At 44.6% G+C, this 7,547-nt stretch overlaps 1 pseudogene; it reads left to right on the forward strand.

Annotated features, from left to right (window-relative positions):
• The first annotated feature begins 6,410 nt into the window (after positions 1 to 6,410).
• LOC144771674 (non-histone chromosomal protein HMG-17 pseudogene) lies at positions 6,411 to 6,979 on the forward strand (annotated as a pseudogene).
• Positions 6,980 to 7,547: the final 568 nt, after the last annotated feature.

The following is a 7,547-nucleotide window of genomic DNA, read 5'->3' on the forward strand; positions in this document are numbered from 1 at the left end:
GCGTCGCTATGGGCCACGGGCCCCAATGATGTGGGTTTGTTGGACATTCCACCTTATGTGGTCCAGTTGAAATCAAATGTGCGATTACCACGTATACCTCAGTATCGTATTTCTCTTGATGGAGAGCGAGCGCTATTAGCGATCGTTTATGACCTGATCGAAAAGGATGTCATTGAAGAAACTTGGGGAAATGTGTGTAATAGTCCTGTGTTACCCATCCTGAAACGAACTGATCCATCTAAACCTCCTGTGTACCGTTTTGTAATTGATTTAAGAGAGGTGAATAAGATCGTGGTCCCACAATTTCCTGTGGTGCCAGATATCACGGCCTTGTTGACCTTAATTCCAGCTTCTGCCTCCTGGTTCATGGTGATTGACCTAAAGAATGCTTTCTTTAGCATTCCGATTGCTGAGGAAAGCAGAGATCTGTTCGGATTCTCACTCGGTGGTCGCAGTTTTAGATTTAAACGCGCACCACAGGGCTATTGTGAGAGTCCATCGATCTACAGTCAAGCCCTTAAAAGTCAACTGGATGCATTTGTATTACCGACGGGTGCAGCTTTGATTCAGTACGTTGATGACTTATTAGTGGCTGCTGATACCGAGGTTATTTGCAGAACCACTACAGTGTCGTTGTTGCAGCATTTATGTGACTTACATCACAAGGTGTCACCTTCTAAGCTGCAATATTGTTGTCAAGAAGTAACCTATTTGGGTCACTTATTGTCAAAAGAAGGGAGAAGGTTGACCCCAGAAAGAATTGCAGCGATTGCTCGAATGACTGTGCCAAAAACTCAGAGAGATGTGCGTGCCTTTCTAGGTATTACGTCATACTGCAGACAATGGATTCCAAATTTTTCATTATTAGCGAAGCCATTGTTGGCTCTCACGTGCAAGGATGTTTCGACTCCTTTGCCTTGGACTGAAGAGTGTCAGCAAAGTTTTTCGGAATTACGTGATGCGTTGTGTTCGGCTCCTGTGTTAGGTACTCCCGATTACAGTAAGCCGTTCACACTGTACGTTCACGAGAGGGATGGTTGTGCGTTGAGTGTCTTGACGCAACAATTTGGCGACAAACAACGCCCATGTGCGTATTTTTCCTCAACCTTAGACCCAGTAGCTAGAGCATTACCGAGTTGTCTGAAAGCAACAGCAGCAGCTGCGGTGTCCATTCGACAGTCCGCAGGTTTGGTCATGGATAATATGCTTACGGTGATGGTTCCGCATGCAGTTGACACTCTTCTGAACCGAACGAAAACTCAACACCTGACGAGCGCAAGGTTGTCTGGGTATGAGCTGACACTTTTGGCAAGTCATATACGGATAAAGCGTTGTAATGTGTTGAACCCAGCAACATTGTTGCCGATCAACATGGAATCAGATGATGTAGCACCACATGATTGTTACTTGAGAACTGAAGAAGAGACGAAGGGTCGCATTGACCTGAAAAACACTCCATTGATAGATCCCGATGGTACTTTGTATGTTGATGGCTCGTGCTTCAAGTTGCCGAATGGTGATACGACGACTGCGTATGCTGTAGTGACGTTGAGTACGGTTGTGGAAACTGCGAGATTGAGTCAGAATTCGGCCCAAGCAGCTGAATTGATCGCGTTGACGAGAGCGTGTGTGTTGTCTAGAGGAAAGCGGGTGAATGTGTTTACCGATAGTCAGTATGCATTTGGCGTAGCGCACAGTTTTGGTCGATTGTGGAGAGAACGAGGGTTTTTCACGTCGCATGGCACGAAGATACAGCATGGACAGCTTGTGAATGACCTTTTGGATGCACTTACATTGCCTAAACAGGTGGCAATAATCAAATGCAGTGCGCATCGGAAAGTGGCAGATGATGTTGGCCGCGGTAATGCGTTTGCGGATGAGATTGCTAAGGAGACAGCTAGAGATCTGACAAATCGAATGTACGTTACGAGTTCAGTAAGATGGCCAGCGGAGACTGGTATGTGTGAAGACACAGTTGAGAGTGTGAAAGAGATACAGAATGAGGCTACCGCGATGGAAAAAACTCAGTGGAAAGAAAGCACGGGGAAGTTAGATGAGAATGGATGTTGGGTTGATTTGTCAGAAAGGCAGAGATGGATGTTACCGGATGCATATGTGCTTGCCGTTGTTACCATGGCTCATGGCACGTCACATATTAGCGCAAAAGGCATATGTAAGTTGTTGTCCCCAGTATGGAAGAATGAGGGAATTACTAAATGTGCGGAGAGAGTGGTTAAGAATTGCATGATATGTTTGATGTACAATCCTGGCAAGGGCACTCCTACTCCACCTGGTCATTTTGCCCCTCCTACATGTCCCTTTGAAATTATTCAGTTGGATTTCATCCATATGGAGAGATGCAACAACCTGAAGTATGTCTTGGTTGTAGTTTGTGCATTCTCTAGATGGATTGAGGCTTACCCCCTTAAAGATAATACTGCCCTATCTACAGCAAAAGTGTTGCTCAAAGAGTATTTCCCTAGGTATGGCATGCCACGGATTGTATGGTCGGATAACGGAAGTGAATTTGTGGGAAGTGTGATGAAAAGTGTATGCAGTGGCCTTGGTATTCATCAAAAATACCATAGTGCTAATCATCCTCAGTCGGCGGGTTTGGTGGAAGGATACAATGGTACCCTGAAACTGAAACTTGCCAAAATCCAGGCCACGACTGGTTTATCATGGCCAGATGCTTTGCCTCTAGCCCTCTTATCGCCCAGAGCGACTGTGCACTCTCGAGTAGGGCTTAGCCCATATGAGATTGTGTTCGGCCGTCCTGCGAACATTTGGGGAGTCCCAAGGCCTAGGGAATTTAACAGACTTGAATATCCAATGTTGATTGACTATCTTCATGATCTGACTGCTAAATTGAGTTTGATTCACCAACAGGTTTACGAGGCTCTACCGGCACAAACAGAAGGTCCTGGTCATTGGCTCCAACCTGGCGATTGGGTCGTTACCCGAAATTTTGGACGAAAACGCAATCTTGAGCCAAGATTCGTGGGACCCCACCAGGTGTTACTGGCGACGAGGACTGCAGTTCGACTGGAAGGAAGAAAGCACTGGGTGCATGCCACCCACACCAAGAAGGTTCCGCTTCCTTTGCCAGTAGACACATGGATGAGGATAGGAGTCGCCTCGACTGAAACAGAGACCCCTTTGTACTATGTACCATTTAGTGATGCTCAGCCTGTAGGGAACGATTTAGTTCAATCAGATATCCCTGTCGAATCATCGAAAACGATACCATTATCATCAGCATTGGAGAGTTCAAGTTCTGAACTATTACCTGAACAATCGAACACTGTTTTGCCATCAGAACCGTTATTTGAAGAGCAAACTCGACCGGGAAAAACTCGATATTTTCTTCGATCGCGCAATAAAGACTAATGCATTTGTTTATTTTTGAATTCACGTTACCCCTTACAGTTGCCATGAATGTTATGATTTTGCATATTGTGTGTATACTTTTTTTTTTCCTTGCAGCTAGGAGACTTATGTTAATTAAAAGATAAATTGATTAGACCTACCATCTGGGTTGACCGTAGGGCCGTGCGGGTACCTCCTTCTGTTTAGCAGGTTTCTGACACTAGGTCGATTGCCTTTTGTCAATTTCTGGGAACTCCTGGGAATTGATAATCGCTACTCAGAACGAAGTGCGTCAAGAACGTCACGGACGGTTTTTTAGAGGATGGAGTTTTCTAAGCTGTCGGACATAGACAAAATGGCGGTACAAAGATCCAAATTGCATAAGATGTTTCGAACAAAATGTTTTCTGTTTCAGGTTTTTATGTTGTTCCTGACTGTTTCTATGCTACTAGTGGGTGGAGTGTACTTTGGGATTCAATTATTATTGCTTTCCATTTCACCCGTTTCCTTCTCACTTGACCTAAATTCTGTTTCCACTATTTCACCACATTCCTTTCATCTTCTGCCTCAACATGAACAGGCCAGACGTGCGGAATTTATGAACAATTCCTTTGTCCAACTCCTGCATCAGCATCAGTTGGTGATGAATACTACCAATTGTTGGGTGTGTGGGTTAATGCCACATACTATGGATAAAGGTATTCCGTATTTGGTTCTTCCTTACAGCACCCAGGGGTCAGCTCGAGCATTCCAAACTATGTTCCGTAGTGCACTAGATTCCTACCCCCGTCGAGAGCCTCGCTCCACAGACCTTAGTCCCGGCCAGTACCACAAGCCTTTGGTGATAGCGATTGCTGATTTAGATAAAGATATTTTTGATGCAACAATTATCCCAGAGGAAGAGGTGCGAGCTTATAAGGATCTGAGTGAGGTTGAGTATAGTATGTTAGTAAGTGATAGACAGCTTAAAAGCTCATCTCCGATTTGGATCGTACCTCATCTCGGCCATTTCTGTCTGCAAGGCCTTGGTCGAAATCCAAGAGCTCAGCTTGGGAAGAGTGCTTGTACTGAGACGTATGTCTTACCGATGCTCTCTTCCCCTGTCTTCCTGACTGCCAAGGGTACTTATTTTGTGTGTTACGATCGTGCTTATACGTGGTTGCCTCGTGACTTTTCAGGCACCTGCTATATCGCGAATCTTTTACCACCAACTTTTACGGTTGCCTCAAACTATCACAAGACTAGAGTTGTGAGAGGCGTCGTTAGTAAAGAGGACACTGCCAGTCAAGAGGCAGGAGACTTCTTTAAGGGTTTCCTACCGTTTTGGGGTCCTATGGTTAATAGTAGGAACTTGAGACAGTTGACTCGTGTGGTGGAATTGACTGCTAATATTACTGCAAGTGCCCTTGGTAACCTGACAGCAGAGCTTCAAGCGGATAGACTTATGATGCTACAGAACCGTATGCTTCTAGACGTTGTACTTGCAGATAGAGGTGGTGTGTGCAAGGTAATCCATTCGAGCTGCTGCATTTTCATCCCTGATAATGCTCCAACTGTTTATCAAGCCATCTCAAAGTTGCATAAAATCTCAGAGTCCATACACGTGGACGAGGGAGATTGGACGCTTCTAGGATGGTTTTGGGGTCTGATGTCGACTTGGGGTTGGAAGCTTCTGATGATCATAGGAGTCGTTGTAGCGTTTCTGTTCACGTGTTGTCTTTGTGTGCAGTGTGGTCCTGCCTTATGTGGCCTTTGTGCTACAACGTGTATAAGAAGGCCATCTGTGACCAAAGAGACATTGATGGATAGGATGATGTTTCAACAACACCTGAATGATCTGATGAATATCGAAATTGATTCTGATTTCGACTAGTGCTTGCCTACCTGAGGGCAAAAGGAGCGTCTGAGGTTCCGTGAGAATCATTACGACGTTTTGGGCATTCTCGGATATGGACGCGTTTGGTATCTATGAACCGTAAATGACGAGATTAGTAGGTGTATGCGTTTACGCTACACTACTCAGAAGGGTTCGTCTCCTTTACGGGTTTTTCCATCTGAACCCTCGGGTTCCATTTTAGATACGGCATCCATTTTGTTTCTTGCCCTCACGTAGCCAGCGAAGGGACAATGTCCGCTTCGTGACCCTGGGATTCCCAAGCTCTGGCGGAACATGAATATTCTTTAGGGTCGTCTTTACGACCGGGGGAATGACACGGCAAAGGCAGATGGCTCAGCTTGAGGCTTATTCTGCCGTGTTGGTCTATTGTTTCAGCTTTACACATGTTAGGTTTGAGTCCTTTTGATCCTGTGATCACGCTTCCGATATTGCCCCCACACTCTTCTGTTACGGTTGTCTGTCTTTCTTACACCTGTTCCTGTCTCTTTCTTTCGCCTGTTTACAACTAGAGTGGAATGTGCCTTATGGCGAGATGATGTGCTTTTACAGTTGGGAACCAGCAATGTTACTATAATCATGTTCCGGGCTTCTGAAAACATGAATGAAATCCTTTTGAAGTTTACTGTGGGAACTGAGTTGTAACCTTTTGTTCGTTATGTCGAGCAATGACGAAAATGTGTATAAAAGGAGCGATTCCCTTTTGCAATTTGAAGCAGACTCACAGAACCTACACTATGTTGTACTTCTTGCGATTTCTGTATCCCTGCAGTAATAAACGCTGATCTTTGACGCCGAAGGAAGTGTCCCGTGTCTCTGTCACTTGTACGCCAGAGCAGGTAACCCACGAAGGTTTCAGGTGTTGTTCCCTGGCACCGCTGGGCCTTAAAGAACCCAGTCCTTCACTGCCAGCACCGTTTTTTGTGTCCGACCCCTTGCTATACAGAGGCTAGAGTTGATCCCCGTTTTCAGACTCACCATTCAGTCACCACCTATTCTGTAGGCAAATTGTGCCAGAGTTGGCTCAGACATTCATCCTTAGCTTCTGTTAAGCTACATTTATCCAAACTCACTGACACAGTCGACTTAAATGATTTTGTATAAGGTCCTGCAGCAGGAAGATCGAAAAGATAGATATATGCAGCAATCCTCAACAACTCCAGTCCGGTTTCTTCTGTACCTGCTGCCCGTTCGTAATACGCAACCATGCCCAAGAGAAAGGCTGACGGAGATGCTAAGGCGTCCAAGGTGAAAGACGAGCCCCAGAGAAGATCGGCGCGGTTGTCTGCTAAACCTGCCCCGCCAAAAGCCGAGCCCAAACCTAAAAAAGCGGCCCCAAAGAAGACCAACAAACAGCCAAAAGGCAAAAAGGGGAAGGACAGCAAAGAAGCAAACAACCCAGCAGAAAACGGCGATGCTAAATCTGATCAGGCACAGAGAGCTGAAGGAGCTGGAGATGCAAAGTGAAATGTGTGACTTTTTGATAATTGTGTACTTCTGGTGACTATACAGTTTGAAATACTATTTTTTATCAGGTTTTATACAATGCAGAATTTTGTTTTACTTTATTTAAGCTATGTTAGCACATACAACTTTGTTTGTGGGAGGGACTAAATGTTCTGTCATTAACTGTTAAAACAGAACTTGGAAGTTCAAAGGGCCTTTTTTTCCGGACGAGCAAAAGTGGATCTCCAAAGTAAATATCTGGATTGTGCAAAAAAAAAAAAAAAAAAAAAAGATAGATATATGCTGCTTATAATGAGGTTTGGAAACTGTCGCACATTGAAACTGCTTCTAGGCTTAGAGCTATTGATCAGGCTAATTTGGGAAAAGTGCTTGACGTTGTAGATAATAGCATTAACACCCTTTCTTCCCGAATTTACACTCTAGATAATATTGTGTCATCTGTGGTTGATATTGTGCAAGAAGATGTTGCCGTACTATATCATGGGCAAAATCAATTGCGTTCTGTTATGCAGTTTACATGGACTTTGCAAACGTTAAAAAATGGCAGAGTTCCATGGGATTACATGAACACGAGTTTATTGTTTCTGCCTTTCAATTTGACTCTTAAACAGCAATTTATGTCAATGAAGGATGTCCCGTATTCACTGTTGCATATTGAAAAGTTAGAACTTTTACCCTTTTCAGTAGCAGAATCCAATTCGGCAGTTTGGCTCATCCATGGGTTGATAACTCTACCTTTTCCCCTGTTCAAGTTTGAAGCCTGCATGAAACACCATGCAATAGGCAGGTTTGAGCCCCTGGGTGGTGCTTATCTTCA

Source organism: Lissotriton helveticus, chromosome 8 (genome assembly GCF_964261635.1).
Source record: "Lissotriton helveticus chromosome 8, aLisHel1.1, whole genome shotgun sequence".
In the NCBI taxonomy this organism is placed as follows: Eukaryota; Metazoa; Chordata; class Amphibia; order Caudata; family Salamandridae; genus Lissotriton; species Lissotriton helveticus.